Below are 17,124 nucleotides of genomic sequence, written 5' to 3' on the forward strand. Positions count from 1 at the left end.
ACAATATGAGCAGAATTGTTTCCTTTTCTTATTTCAATAAATATGTTTTCCACTTTAATTTTAGTTTTTATCTTCTATAAAATGTTGGAAGACCAGGCATAGCATTTTAAGTGTGCACTGTTATTTATTACTATAATATACTTTTATTAATCCAGAAAAAAACATATTTTCTTTGGTTTAAACCATAAACTTGAAATTAAAATCAGATGTAAAAATCTCTGATTTAAATCAGATGTTTTACTGTCTTTATTCATTCATTCATGTATTCCTTTATTCACTCAGTAAATATTTATTGAATATTTCTGTACCAGGCACCATGTCAGGTACTTGAAAACAGTCATAAACATGATACACTCAACCCCTGTTCTCATGAGGTTTATAATTTAATACCATTATGCTTAAGAATCTCACAGTAAATATGAAAAAGGCTTTCAGTATTGGGGATGACCTTTAGAAGATATTGAAAAGCAATTTCAATATTGTCTGTGAGCATATAAGTATTTTCTTACGCAGATTTGGAGAGGAAGGCTTTCTCATCAAGCAAAGCAGTTATGCTCCTTAGATGATGACAGTAATTTTGTAACAAATATTCCAAAACGATGTTTCCCTACCATTAGCACTTTGGTTTTTCACTTGGCAAACACTGAAAAGCAATGAGTACATACAGTTGAAAGGCAACTGAAAATAACATGGGTGTTTCTACAAATCTTAGCCACTTAATAGTTCATCAAGCTCAGAACATCTTTATTTTAGCATTAGCATCACTGTCTGCTGTGAGGAAACTCTGCGAGCTGTACTTGGTGGAAGATGCAAAATCAGCTGACAGAAAAAAACACCCTCAATATGGTTAATTCCAAGAGCTACAAATGAGAGGCTACTTTTCCCTTTCTTACATTTATGCAAATCCTGATTTGTTAATAAGTACAGACAATAAATAAGGCATTTTCTCATGTATAACTATTTTGAAGTAAAAATTTCCAGCCATCGATTAGTAAACTGTTCTGTGAAAGAAGACTGTAGTTTAAAAGAAGCAAAGGGAAAAAATACACGAAATGTGGAAGCCTATTCACAGGGAAAATTAATTATGAGATTATTTACAGAGTGAAATGTAAGTAAACTACCTTAAATCTATCAATAAATCAAGTTCCAAATTTGGATGGTTTAAAACCATACTCTTCATGTCTTGTTTGGATCATATTAAATTTTTTGTGAAAATTTACTTCCTGTTGTTTTTAAACATAAGTGAAATAACAAACCTAAAAGCTGTCTTTTTTTTTTTTACTATATTTCTCTGAAAATTAATGCTTTGGAGATGATAACTCACTCAATAACTATTTTTCAACTAGTTGTCTGTATGGATATATTCTGTGTATATGCAGACATCATTAAAGTAATTTTGCAGTGATAATTTTATTACAAATGTGATAATGATATATACAGAAAAATGAAAGCACATGAGATCTCAAATTTATGTTATAGTATTTCACTTATCAATCTTTTCCTCCATTCTTTAATAATTGCCAAATAGCCTTATATTTTCTTTTGAAAATACTGAGTAGTAATACATATTTAACACTATCAAAGGCATGTATGTATTATCAGTTATTGCCAGGAATAATGAGTGTTGGAAAGTTTTGACTGCAAAGCAGCATGAGAACAACTGTTGAGTGGTGGTACTGTTCTATATCCTGACTGTGGTGGTGATTATATGATTCCATGCATTTCTCTAAACTCTCAACACTGTACACCCCGGAAAAGCAAGTTTTGCTATATGTAAAATTTTTTAAAATGATTAAAATAGATTTAAATGGGTCTATTCTGTAGGCTTTTCATGTACTATGCAAGGATTTTCACATGATAAAATTCCATTTTCCACAGTCTACTATTTACATTTTATCAAGTTTATATTTTTCGTTATCATAAATTAATGAACATATAATCTTTACAAAAATTGTTTGAAGAGTTTTATTTCAAATTATGCTTAACTTGTAAATTTTTTAAAATTAAGATTTTAACATATTTTTATTACTGAAGTTTTCTGAGAAAAGTGGTAACATTTTTGAAGCAATCTTCAATAGAAGAATTAAGTTGATTTTCATATTTCTGGTAACTTAATCAGTCTTCTGTTTGTTAGTACAGAAGTACAATTCTGTAAATTAGAACAGAACTTTCCAGTATTTTGTATAGCATATTACTTACACCCACTAATTTAGGTAAGAAAAAAAACTCCATAATGGTTTCCTCATTTTAATAGCATTGTAAGTCATATTCCAAGTTTTAACTTTCATATTTTTATTGGAACTTTATTCAATATTATTCATTGTGTGATTTGCCAGTCATCTGCTTGATCATAAGGAGGTTGAAAGATGAGTAAGAGATTGTCTTTGCTGTTAAACAATTTAGAAGTAGAGGAGGAGATTATGGGAAATGTAAAATAGGACTGAAAGGGCTTCCCTGGTGGCACAGTGGTTGAGAGTCCACCTGCCGATGCAGGGAACACGGGTTCGTGCCCCGGTCTGGGAAGATCCCACATGCCACAGGCGAATTCCCTGGTGGCCCAGTGGTTGACTCTAAGCTCTCACTGTCAAGGCCCGGGTTCAATCCCTGGTCAGGGAGCTAAACTCCCACAAGCTGCGTGGCCAAAAAAAAAATAAAGCCCACTATCATTACATTATTAATTATGTTAAATATAATATTAAATTAAATGTGAAACTAAAAGCTATCATATATGTGTGAAATTAAATTTGCCACTACACCTATTCAAGGGAACTTTTTCTTCCTCCCCCAGCCCTTAAGAATAAAGAGACTTTCCTCAGGAATAGAAAGACGGTTGGCTGGTTTATCCCTCCTACTTTCACTGTTTCCAGAGTACAGCACTCTGAGACCCTGCCCTGTGAAGAAAGTCTCTAATATATTACAAATATATGTTGATATATTTGGAAGAGTGCTAATGTTTAATTTCTCACCCCATTTCCCCCAAAAGCAGTCAAACTGAAATCTTTATTTTCTTTTGTGATGAGCAACTTTGAGTCCTATTCAAGAAATCTTCATCTACTCCATGGTCACAAAGATTTCCTCCTACATTTTCTTAATGAAGCTTTGGAATTGAAAAGCTTTTATTTTCTCAGTTAGCTTTATGATTTAAAATTTATTGCAAGTTTCTTGGCATAAAGATACAAGTTTTTGTTGTTGCTGTTTGTTTTTATATAGAAATCTAATTGATCTGGCACAATTTATTTCTAAAAAGAAACAAAATGAAACTAAGATACCCTAAATATTCTTTCCTTATGGAATTGCTATGATGAGTATTTTGTATATCAAGTTTGCACATGTATCTTCTATTTATTCACTATTATGTTTCAGTAGTATATATGCCTATCACTGTTTCTATAACACTGTCACAATATCACTTGTAGTAAATTTTGAAAATATTGATGCAATATTCCTAAATTTGTTCTTTCCTTCCAGATTCTCTTGATTAATCTAGGATCTTAACATTTTTATATGAACTTCAGGGATATATTTTTAATTTCTACAAAAATACCATCGAGATTATTTTAGGATTATATTAAATATATAAAACAATATTCAGGGAACTGACATCTCAAGAATATTTAGTCTTTTTGTTCATAAACATGGTATAGCTCTCCATTTATCTAGGTAATCTTTAATTCTTCTATCTGTATTTTCAATGTAGAGTTATTTTTTATTTTACTTAGATTTCATTTTTAGTTATGTATTATTTGGGATGTTAGTATAAGTGGTATTTTATAAACCCCATTTCTAGTTTTAACTTGTTGCATATATTTATAGGTTCAATTGATATTTATATATTGACCTCTATCCAGTGACCTTGCTACATACACTTATTAATTCTAGTTTTATACATACACAAATATGTAATCTGTGGATAAATATTATTTTACTTCTTTCACTGAATCTTTTCATTGGAGTTGGGAGAGTGGTCCTATCTCATCATACTGCATAGGACCAACCATTAGTACAATGCTTATTACCAGTGGTAAGAGTAGACATTCTTGTCATGTTTCCAAATCCCAATATTCTTTTAATTTAGTGAATTACACTGATTTGTTTTCTAATGTTAAACTAACTTTACCTTCCTGAAGTAAGCCCACTGTGGTCATGATATACTAACATTTTTATTGCAATGCTATCTTCTTCCTAATACATTGCTTAACCTTAGTGTATATGTTTATGAGAATGCCTATCGTATCTTTGTGCTTATAACTTTTTTTGAAAGTTTCAAAGGCCTGAGATAAAGCATACACAAAACTTATATCTTTTTTTTTCTTGTTGTATTGGCTAGAACTTGGAGGGGGGAAAAAATGAAATCATGAGGGTAATTAATCACCAACTTCAGATGATATGTGAAAGTATTTAGGCCTCTTTGGCAGTATGTTAAGAAACTCTCATCTCTTATAGCGAGTGAGCAGAAAAATGTAATACTTCATCATAAAGGTGGCCAAGCTTCCAAAAAAGTTTAAATTTTAAACATAAGCAAATCTGATATATCTAGGCTGGGACCCTTTGGGGGAAGGAGTGTGACACTGGGACTGGGAATTGGGACATGTGGATACATACACTGGAATTCATTGAAATTTCACTTACTCATGAACCCTGTGAATTAACTTCTTCCTCTTAAAAATCAGCACTCTCCCCTTCCCTGATAATAGAGAGGCCTCTGACTTGCAAGAAAACATGCCTACACTAGGAACTTCACCCAAGTACACACTGGAAACCAAACCAACACGAGGGTCAAGTCATAAGTCAAACTAGCTACTGATATGCTGGGTATATCTGAAAGTCATTGCAGGATCTAGAAAATACTGGCAAAGAGGATTTGGAAGAATATGCATGGTACCTGGTTTTGCATGTGCTGAATTAAGTGTGTACTGTGAAACTTAAAGTTGAACAAAAAAGGTTTAGCAATATGGAAAGACTCTTCCTTCTGTAAGATTTAACAGCTTGACAAGGACTCTGGTAGAACTTGTTAACATCTTGCTAAGATGGTTCTTGGAAATTTGGAAAAAGCAATTGGATACATGAGTGAAGTAAAAATGCAAGAAAAATGAAATGTACTGCTTGAGAGAGGTGTCACCATCCATGAAACAGTGATGGTCACCCTCTGGTGACCAGGGCTGTTGGTAGAGAACACTGTTACAAAACTGGGCTCCTAGTAGCAATGGAGATAATAGGATCCTAAAGTAATAAAGGTCAGGTGGTGGCAATGAGCCGAAATTACATAATTTTTGTAGTAAGCAGAAAATTTGGATTTGCAGCCAAGGGACCCTAACCTGTAGAGAGATACGAAGATGGTTAATAGAACATGATGTACCCAGATGCAAGATTAATGGATAGCCAATAAAGACTATCTAAAATGACCATATATCAAGGAGGAATTGTAAGTATGCTGAGAAAAGCTGTCCTAATACAAGTCATAATCTCTTGTCCAGTTCCCAGACTTGATCCAGTTATCAGACCTAGAATCCATTGACTGAAGTATAAGCCTGCTCTAAGAGGATGAACCCTGAATTTCCCACAAATATGTATACCTGAATGATTTACCCAATCCTCAAAGGAATCTATAGCCATTAATTAAGGTAACAAAATGCAGGAGAAAGGACAATGTCAAGATAATTTAAGGACACAGGATCTAAGTTATTGATATCACGGTACTTGATAAATAATTAAATAGTATTAAACATTGTTTCCATAAAGAATTCATGATGTTCTACATACCAAAATATTCAGCATTTTTGTATATTTTAGATAATATCATAAGAATAAAATGTAACAGTTATATATATATTACATACAATGTATATATAACATACAAAGATATACACATATATTTAAGAAGAAAAGATTAACTTTATTTGAAAATTTATGTTATAATCCCTACATATGAGGAATTCAACATGAAATGACTGCAATTTATAAAAGATTTGATAAATCACATATATAATTAAAATGAAATTAGAAAAATAAACATACTTAGGCATAAATATAACAGAAAGTAACAGGGTTTAAGTGAAGAAAATTGTACTTTTTATTGAAAGATATAAAACTTTGTGAAATATAATAAAATAATATCTGAGTTAATGTGAAGACAATTTTATTCTGGAGATAAAGTCATAAAAGTGGTACTTCTTTCTAAATTAATTATTAATGTATTAAGATTCCAATCATACATTGAGTGATATATGATCTGCTTTTGTAACTAGTAAATTTACAGTTCATATGAAAAAAAAAATGGCTGAAAATTAAAGAAAATTTACAAAACCATTTACAAAAGAATAGTGATGAGTTCCTTTTCTTCTCCTATATTAAAACATATTTAAAATACTATTTAAGAAAACAAAAATATGCAAAAGATTAAAACAAGATTAAAAGATGCATTTGACAATTAATATTAATAAAGTTGAAAATTTAATGACTAAATTTCTCAGAAAGTTTCTAATGCCAAAATTTACTTGAGGAGGGTTAGAAAACATTGACAGAAAACTCACTCAGAGATAAACACTTAAAAAATTACATCCAGATTATTTTATACCAGCAGGTTTTTTTTGTTTGATAGGTAAGAAATGGTTTTATTTTGAGAAATATACATTCCATAGATGGTGATCTGCTTCAAATATATCAGAAATTTAACAAACATTTATATGCAATATAATCTTTATGTTATTTCTGCTATTGTGGAACAAAAATCAGAAAAAAATCCATCCAAAAAATATTGTTTGAACCTTAATTCCAAAAGTCATTAAACAAGTTAATGATAAATACCATATTCAATTATATCAATATTTGAAAAATATAAAATTGATGAATAAATTTGACACAAATTACCAGAAAACTTTTGCAAAATTTTACATGAGAATTTTTAAATACTTTTTCACATTTTAACATTATGTAGGAGGCAGGAGAGAGCAAGGACAAGCAACCACAGGGAGAAGTATCCATGGAGTTCTGTGTGCCACCATAGAATGACAGCAGTGGTGGTATCATCATAGTGGGCCTGTAAAAGATCTTCATGTTTTCCAGAGACCAAACACCGTGGGAAGAGCACCTAAATGTTTTTCTGACCCCCACCCCTTTCCTTAAGAAGGATAGAGAACTCAGTGGAGTGAGGGACCATGGGCCTGTAGCCATTGGGATGAGGAGACGGCAGTGTCCATGCGGAACTTGGAGATCTATAGTGACACTGAGGACAAGATTTCACTCCTCAGTGAATGTTTTGTTTTCAGTAAGCTCACAGCCACTTAAACTCATTAAAGTTCCCTCTAGAAAATTGGGTATTTACTATGTTATGAATGCTTGTTTCTTCTCAAGTCCACATGCTGGAATCCTAATGTCCAATGTAATGGTGTTAGGTGGTGATTAAGTCATGAAGATGGAGCCTTCATGAATGGATTAGTTATCTTATAAAAGAGACCACATAGAGCACCCTAACCCTTTCTACCATTTGAGGCCACATCAAGAAGTCTACAACCAGGAAGAGGGCTCTCCCAGGATGCAACCATGCAAACACCCTAACCTCAGACTGCCAGCTTCCAAACCTGTAAGAAATACATTTCTTCTGTTTTTAAACCACCAAGTCTGTGGTATTTTGTCATTGTAGCCCAAATGGGCTAGGACAGCATTCAAAGCAAATATTAATTTCAGTGTGTGAAAATAAAGTTTCATGTTGGCACATTTGATTTGTTATTTTTACAATTATATAATTTATAAAGCTAACAAAACTAGAAATAAATAAATCAATACATTGCTTCTTACAGCTTATTTTCTAATTAGTACCCTTTTGTAGTGTTCACAAGGTCCTGTACTGTCTACAATATAATGTTTATTTATTCATTTATCTTAAATGCTTGTTCAGAAGTCCACTTTTATTTAACAAAAACCTTGTCACACTTAGTAGGAGGGATTATATCCATTTATCAAAAGTTTCCAAAGCTATGTAAATAAGATAATGCTTTTTTTACAAATAATGTTCATTATCACACACTAGAAAATTAAATACTATTAATGATAATGGAAGACACCACAAACTAATGATAAAACATGCTCCACAAATAAAATTCAATATCATTTGTAAATTGTAGTTTTGGTCACAAAATTTTTTTTCTATTTCAGAAAATTTTTGGCAAGCTGTTTTATTTACAATGACAACTTTTAAAAGAATAAATTCACTGAGAGTGTATAGGACAAGATTTTCAGTTTTTAAGATGTTGGAAATATATATATATATATATACTTTTTTTAAAACTAAGCTACATATGATAGTGATATGTATTTAGAAGCACATATTTATGTGTGTAGAGAAAGGACTATGTATTGTCAGTTCACTATTACTCTTCCTTTTGATGATCCTGTTAAATTAACAGTATACTTGAATGTTAGAACACACAGAATCTTATCTCTTAGTATAAAAGCTAGCCCTCTCTTTTCAAACCTCACACTCCAGAACTAAGAGGTGTGTGCAAATTAATAACATGTATCTATTTTATACTATATTCCAGACACTAATGCTTCTTACATGTTGGTGGGAGAACTTTCTACATACAAAAGCAGTGCTATATTTGACCAGCCAGATATGGCTTAAAATATGTCCATATAGATAAAACCTTTATTTTTTTCACTTGACTCAAAAGTATTTCTATTTCTATTATTTATTTATAAACCATATTCATTTTCATTGAATAAAGAAAACAGTAAACAAAACTGCATACCAATAAAACAGAGTCACTTTGAATATTTTGATTAGTACCTTTCCAGATATAGGCTAAAACAGGTTCAGTACAGAGAATTAGATGTGTATGTTTGTATTCCAAAATGTAATCATTGTATGTATGTATGTATTCATATATGTGTACTATAGTATGTGCATGTATATCACAAATATCCCAGACTATAATCATAGTATATATTCTGCTTTATTGAATAACTTTTCCTAATGTTATTTAATAATATTTTTTAAATTATTCCATTTCCATACCTACATACCTGCATCATTATAATCATCAGCAGCACCATCATGCAGATTATGAATTTATAATGTTATACATAATTCATGAGAAATATCAAACGTTAAATGTATATTTCATTCAACAAAATGTACCTCAAAAACTTTTCTAGCAAATGGCCATAGCAGGGAAAAATACAGAAAATATATGTTGGCATGGTCCTCACATATTTGTTTTCAATTATTTTCTTGCAAAATAATATGAGAAGTACCATTATTTGCTCAAAGAAAACATTTAAAGGATCTTTCAATATATTACTAAATTGTACTCAAAAAAGTTTGAGCCAAATTAGAAACCCATTATAACATATGAAAGTAACCTATATTCTTATGTAATTACCATTGTTGAATACTTTCATTTAGAAATATCAATTTGTCAGGCATATCATTAATTTGAATAATTTAATTTGGGTAATTTAAACTAATACTTAGATTTAAAAAATTTAATATACCTGCTGAAATTTGGTATTTCTTCTGGAGGCAATATGGCATAATGGTTAAAATCCTGAGCAATGGTGCCAGACTGCACTGGTTTAAACCTCAGGTCAGCTACCTCCCAGCCATATGACCTGGGCCTAGTTACTTAGTTACAACATGCCTCATTTTCCCTATCTATAGGCAATAGGTTTTAAAAAAATGAGCATTACATATACAATACATATATATATATAATTCATATGTATATAATTACATATATAATTTTGAATAATAACTGGAATATAAGAATCATTATATAAATACAATGATTGTAGGCTCAAGTGCATGGCCCATATTCATTTGAGAATTAATCTTTTGATTTGCTGTTATAAGGATTCCTTATGAAAAAATACTATTGACTCTCTTTCAGCCATATACACTCTAACTTCCCTTTATCTCCCCAGTCTTTTACTTGGATGGTCCCAAATACAATGTGTTTTCACTTAAAATGTTATAAATTCAAGGTTTAATTCTCTAAATGAACTTATGCCATATTTCATCAACCTACAGATTTTCGTTTTAGTAAACCTGTATGGTTAAAGTGAAGTTTTATTTGTGTTGATGAGTGTTTTTTCTGAATAAATAAAAAACTGGATTGTTTTCACCTGTATCTAGAGGGGTCTGCATTTTCTTGGGAGGTCTAGAAATAAATTCATTGTGGTTAATAAAAACACAGACCTACCTTGCCTGTGTTTTCAGATAGGTGATCAATCGTAAGGAAATGCACAATAGTGGCATTACAGGAGATTCCCAGCTGATAACTTTCATTGTATTGCTTTCGTGTAAATAATGACAATACTTCAGAGGAGACTTGTTGCAGTTTCATAATCAATAAAGGGGAAAAAAGTCCCCTCTAGCTACTTGTCACTCCCAGCTCTGACAATTAGTTCCATTTCCTCATGAGAAAACACACGGCGAAGAGGAATGGCCCAAAGTTTCAAAATTTGGAAGGTAGAAAGGACAATCGGTAAGGGAAAAATTATAGCAGAGACTGACATTAAAAGTAATTCGACAAAGTCAGAATTGCCCTGAATCCCTCGGCTCTTTAATGATAGGCCCACATGCTCCATCTCCACATTGTCTCATCTCACTGCAAGCTTCTGCATTTAGAGACATTATCATAAAACTTTCTAAAAGACCTAGACCTAACCTAGTCCTCACCATCTGAATAAGAAATTGTGCCAGCTTTGTGTCCTCTTATTTCAGATCAGGCAGTGTAATTAAAAATGAGTCACACTTTGGGAACCACAGAAAGACACCTTTTCTTGAAGTGCAGGTATAGTGCTATTATTTCTGGTAGATTCCAGTGGTCTAATTCATTCAGATGTCCAATAATAACCCAGCAGGGACAGTGCCTGGGGTCCTATCATGAAGTTTCTGTTTCTCAAACCCCTTGCTTGTAATAAAAGAAACTACAGAAATTATTTTCCTGTGTCATTTTTAGTCCTTCAAGACAATGGAGGGGAAAAAAAGTTTCTACCAGCAGTCTACGTATAGTGTCATTGTTATCTATCCATTCTAATATTCTACCTCCTTGTCTAGTCCTAGACTATGCTCAATTTAGACAGGAAGGTCAGTATGAAAAAGCAAAAAAAGATAATATAATCAAAACTGTAGAAAAAGACAAAAAAATAAAGTCTTCCACAATCAGTGCCTTGAATAAACTTGCCTCAGCCCCATTTGCCCATATATACATATGTATATACTATATAATATAAAGTTAAATAATCAATACATAATTATAATACATTAGCAGTACATATTTTATCCTTTGCAACCACATTTCCCAAATGTCTACTACTGATTCTTCTTTGAAGGGACTCAACAAATAATAATACCAAGACTAATAGGCACTCCTTAAAATATAACCTGGCTGACAAAACACAACTCCCAAATAAAAATATTCTCAAGAACACAAAGAAAGCAAGTGTATTGATTCCTGCATTCAATTACTGTACTAGAAAGCATTCATTCCTTTGGAAGAACCTATTATCTTTCAAAATAATGCAAAGTCTCAGCAGGTGCCATCGTATTGGGCTGTGCAAACTGTATCTCCGCCAAACTCCAGTAATTATTTAGACCAGTCAGACTCTGTGTGCTTGACAGCAGAGTCAGCGTTCGCTACATCACTTCAAATTGTTTGTTGGATCTTATTGTTAAGATCGTGACATTCATTACTGGGGACTAAACCCTTCATTACACAGTTTGTCAAAGTCCTCAAGCAGTACAGTATTTGAAAAAGAACACGCAAAATTAGTTTCCTATAGGGAGCTCTTAGAAGCGAAACAATTAAATAAATTTAAAAAAAAGAAAGAAAAGGATTTCCAAAATACATGTTACTTTGTCACCAAATAGTGACAGATCTTTCTTCACCCACATGTCAATCAGATCAGCAAAAGCACACGATATCTAAGAATACTCAATAAACTTCTCTTGAACAATACTATAACTTTGAAAGTTCACTTTTTCAAAATACTATCTTTCCTACAATCAAGTAATACCTATTGCTTGAAGTGGTATTTTGGTTTTTTCACAACTGATACATGATTTGAGGAAATATCCAGTGATGTTGGAATGAGATAGTAATTACCATATAAGTTTTCTGTAATAACTACTTTATTTCAGGGTGTATTTTGATAAATAAAATTTTATCATAACCCCATTGAAGTTCTGAGAGTAGAAAAAAATCCACTAGATTTAATTACTGACTGTTTTCCTATATGTAAGAGGAATTCTGGAGATTACTTCCTATTTGTTAGTCATTCCACTATGCCCTCTAACCTAAAACTTGTCTAACACACTGCATAGGCCTTTGTTCATGCTTTTTTAATAATAAATCCAAGTCTCTCTTCAATGGAGCATAAATCCAAAGAAACTTGGCAGTCTCTGAGAGACAGAACATTCAATGCACACCAAATGCATTCACAGCCAAGAAAACCAACCTACATTACAGACAATGGATTAGGAGTTTATCTTCCTCAGATGACCGTTTACTCTTCTAATTATCCAGGTCCATTGAAAGACACTACAGACTGGCCACTTAGCTTGAAGTCTCCTCTCCCTGAATGGCTTTGCTGATTGTTCTGTTTACTCTCCCTTAATTAAAATTTATTCTCAAGTCACATGGTAAGCTGGATCCAATGAAGCTAAATGCCTTCTTCAGCTTTTCATTTTTTGTTAATATTTCCCAGATAATGTTTTTTCTTTGTATGGATGATCTTCATTATCTACTTGTATTTCTGAACTGTTGTTCTTGTGCGAATGTTTTGCAGGAGGTCAGATTTCAATTTCTGTAGTCATCTTGGCTTCTTTGCATCTATCTTCCAGGAATGTTTATGAAACAATCTATTCATAAATTTTATATCATTAGTTATTCCCAGATATGAAATAGAGAACATGAAAATCAAGTTACCTATAAAAGATAACAGATTTGAATCTATAAGGTCGCCTGCGTGGGGCTGGGTTGTGTGATGTGAATTTTTGTGTCTGTGTGTGTGTGTTTTTATGTGTGTGTGTGTGTGTGTATGTGTGATTGCTTTATAAACAGGAGCCAATATCTTCTTCTTTTTCTCTTTTTCCTAGTCATTTGAGAACTTGGGTTTCTCTATAACAGGTCTGTTTTCCCTGGCCTGGTGTCACTGATTTCTAAGATTTCATTTCAAACAATATAAAATAGGCCATCCGTGTCTGAGACTTGTCTTTCACAATTCAGCCATTTCTGTTTCACAAGTATGCAGTTTTAACAAATTGTCTTAACCCCCTGCAGTTTCCAATTATTACAGCTTACCTGATTTAAATCAAACTGTGGGCCTCAACCTGCCCTAGGGAGAGAGGGAGTATAGGATTCCTTCTCTGACATTCTGAGACCAGGGAAGTGTGGGTCCTAAGCCCAGTATAGCTTTAGAGAGGGAAGAAATCATCACAGCGGAAGAAAGTTGCTTCAGTCCCAGGAGGAAAATCCCTTGTAATCGAGCCAGTATTCCAGTAGCAAGAAGTTTGCGGAAGAGTTACCCTGTTTTACATCCTGAGTGGACTGTAGACTAAGGTGTCAGCAGTCATGACACAAAGCAGTTCTTAAGGCAGGAAATTAAAAACTGCTAATAGCAAACTCTCAATTGCTTGGCATTGAAAATCAACTCTTTGCAATAAGATACAAATGCATCTGAATATTTTGGTATAATTTTTCCCATAAAAATGTATTTGTGGTAACCTGATATCAAAAAACCGAATGCCTTTCTTGCCCACTAATGGACAAATAAAATATTTGCATTATTATACTTCAAATTTGGAGTGATACTAAACATCATATACAACAACACTCTCCTCCTATGTCCCTCTTCTAATCCTTGGATCCACAACAGTCCCAACACAAAATTGTCCAGCTGGAACATAAATACTTCCAATGATGAACATTGTCTTTTGCTTGGTGACATATTAGTAATATCAAGTGGCCCATTATTTCAAGAGAAGAGTAAGATGAAGAAAATGTGCTTAGGAAATAATATTCCATTTGATTCATGGGGGTTATTTTATCAGTTTAAAAAAAGTCATGATGACTGTCTCTGAGCAATCAGCTTTTCATCATAAAAGGAAGGTCACTATCCAGATTCAGTTAATACTCAGAATTCTTTCTGGTCTCTTCCCACCACTGCTCACTTTTCCTGACCTATCTCACTACCAGGACACTATCTGAGGATAGTCCTGTTTGGTGTCTGTACTGTTTTCTCACAGAGTTCCTATATTTTTTCATAAGATGAGTTAAGGTGAAGTTAGTGCCCAATTGTATTTTCCAGGAACAAATATAATTCCTTGTCTCATTCAATGTAATATGTAAGATCTCCCATGCTATGCCAACGAATTCCACTTTCTAAGTAACTCATTCACAGATAAATATATGGTAATGTCTTCACTGTTCTTTTCATAGATTATCATTTACAAGAAGGGAAAAAGAATAAAGTTCCTACTTAGTGATACAGTATAGATGCTGCACACTTTTACTGAAAACGAGCATGACAGAAATTGTCCAAGAGAAATGACTCAACATGGTGAATAGTAAGAAAACATCTCCTACATAGAAAAGGATTCTCAGGAAAGTAGGGAAAATATTGAGGGGATTAAGAAAGGTATTGGCACTAACCGGTGTTGCATTAAGAAGATAAAATTCTGGTAGATGTCTTTCCAGCCTGAGGAACTAAAGGAAAGAGTCAGGGCAAAAACGAAGGATGAAAAGTCTAACAGAAAATTCTGAAAATAATTGAACTAGAGATCAGGAATCTGAAAATCTGTAAGTGCTGCCCAAATCCCTGGCTGATACCCAAACCAGGTAAAAACCAAGGAAGACAATATACATCCTAGTTAAGAATGAAAAAACAGGACTGAGATTTGAGCTGACACCTGCAAGTGAGTCCAACCAAGTTAATTGTCTGCCAAAACCAGATAGAAAACAAACAATAACACTCTTCAGAAGAATAGAATTTAGAGTCTCCAGAAATTAACAATCACAATGTCTTTACTAAATGATAAAACATATTAGTGAACATAATAATAATAGTCTTACCCTCTGAGAGAAAAGACATTCAAGGAGACCGTTCTTTGGGTGACTCAGATGAGAAAATTATCGGATAAAGATTTTACTCTGCTATTTCATCGATACTCAGTGATATAAAGGGGAATATGCATATGGTGAATGAAAAGTATATCTGAATTATTCAGCTGAGTGTAAGAACTAAGGAAACATTTTCAAACAGACCATCAAAGTAAGGAGACTGGGAATCCAATGTAGAAACTTGAGGGATTAAATAATGGGAAAAGATATGTATATGTATGTATGTATATATACATATATATATATATATACACACATATATATAAGATATATAAATTTTATATATATATATAGACACACACATATACATATAGAGAGAGAGAGAGAAAGAGAGAGAGAGACACACACACACACACACACACACACACACACACACACATATATATATATATATATATATATAAAAAATAAAAATAAGCTTTGGAGAAGAGAGAGTATATATTTCCCAGAAAAAAACAACTTAAAATTGAGCTGCAAAACAACTTAAAATATCCCAGTGTTTAAATAAGATGTAAATGCAAAGAGGGAACCATAGCCAAGTGCCTAGAAAACAGTATGCTTCAGGGTGAAGTAAACTAAAAGAAGGATAGGGTACATTTATCTAATTTTCCTTAGCTTTTGTGTCTTGGGTCTAGCTGACTGGGTGGGAGTGGGGGACTGTTTTATTATTAGTTGGGTGACTGACGTAAAGTATCATAAAAATAGGATAGCTATGTCAGGTATCATCTAAGACTTTAAATCCCTTGGTGTGCTGTGTTATTTCTTACACTGAGGAAATGGCTCATGCTGGAAGTGTTCCCTATTTGTTGGAGAAAAGAAAGAGAGGCACCATGATTGGCTCTCCAGAAACATAATGATTATTAAAATCAAAGTTAATTCATAAGTAAATCTCACACAGTAAGTGTCTAACAAAGCAAAACTACAAAAAAGGCCTTTCTCAGACTGACTTTTCAGAGTATAGATAAATTGTCTTAGCTTGTGTTCCCCTCAAAGCAGAGCCCAATACAAAAATTTCTGGTCATAAATTTTATAAGCCCACCACCTAGAGGGGTGGGATAGGGAGGGTGGGAGGGAGGGAGACGCAAGAGGGAAAAGATATGGGGATATATGTATATGATTCCCTTTGTTATAAAGCAGAAACTAACACACCATTGTAAAGCAATTATACTCCAATAAAGATGTTAAAATAAATAAATAAATAAATAAATAAATTTTATAATCCATTTATTAGGGATATAATTACAGAAACAGGAGTAAGGCCAAAGGCAGTGAGGTAGGAACCACAGCGAGCAAACACAAATGTGTGTTATTGAGGTAGCCACCCCATGGTATCGAGCAAAAATAACTGCTCAATCTTGCAGTCCCATCTCTTAAATGAGCTTTACTGACTTTTCTATAAATAGGAAGTTGTTTAAATAAGATAATAATAATAAATTAATTTTTAAAATTTAATTAAAATTTTAATCTGGGATTAAATTCCCCAATATACAGTTTCTCCGGTTAATGCCCACAGGTCCTTTGGGAAGTATAGGGATATGATTATGATATATACTGGATGGTATTGTAGAGTCTTTCCCCAAGGTGAACTGGGCTATTCTATTCTTGAAACGATTAGCTCTGTATCTATGAACTGTCTTAAAACTAGAAAGTGGGTTAAAGACAATAGTTTTCTCTTGTGGAATTTTTTTCTTTTCTTTTAATTATTCAAGTTGAGCTACATCCTAATGTACTATTTTTCCATATGACCCTTAGGAATTGTATCATTTCTGAATAAAAAAGAAAAATGAGAAAAAAAGAACAGTATCAGAACAACAGTCAAAAAATATAACCTGTTGGGCTTCCCTGGTGGTGCAGTGGTTGAGAGTCCGCCTGCCGATGCAGGGGACATGGGTTCGTGCCCCGGTCTGGGAAGATTCCACATGCAGCAGAGCGGCTAGGCCCGTGAGCCATGGTCGCTGAGCCTGCACATCCGGAGCCTGTGCTCTGCAACAGGAGAGGCCAC

Source organism: Aethalodelphis obliquidens, unplaced genomic scaffold (genome assembly GCF_003676395.1).
Source record: "Aethalodelphis obliquidens isolate GAN/ISIS:26980383/991018 unplaced genomic scaffold, ASM367639v1 scaffold6, whole genome shotgun sequence".
Classification (NCBI taxonomy): domain Eukaryota; kingdom Metazoa; phylum Chordata; class Mammalia; order Artiodactyla; family Delphinidae; genus Aethalodelphis; species Aethalodelphis obliquidens.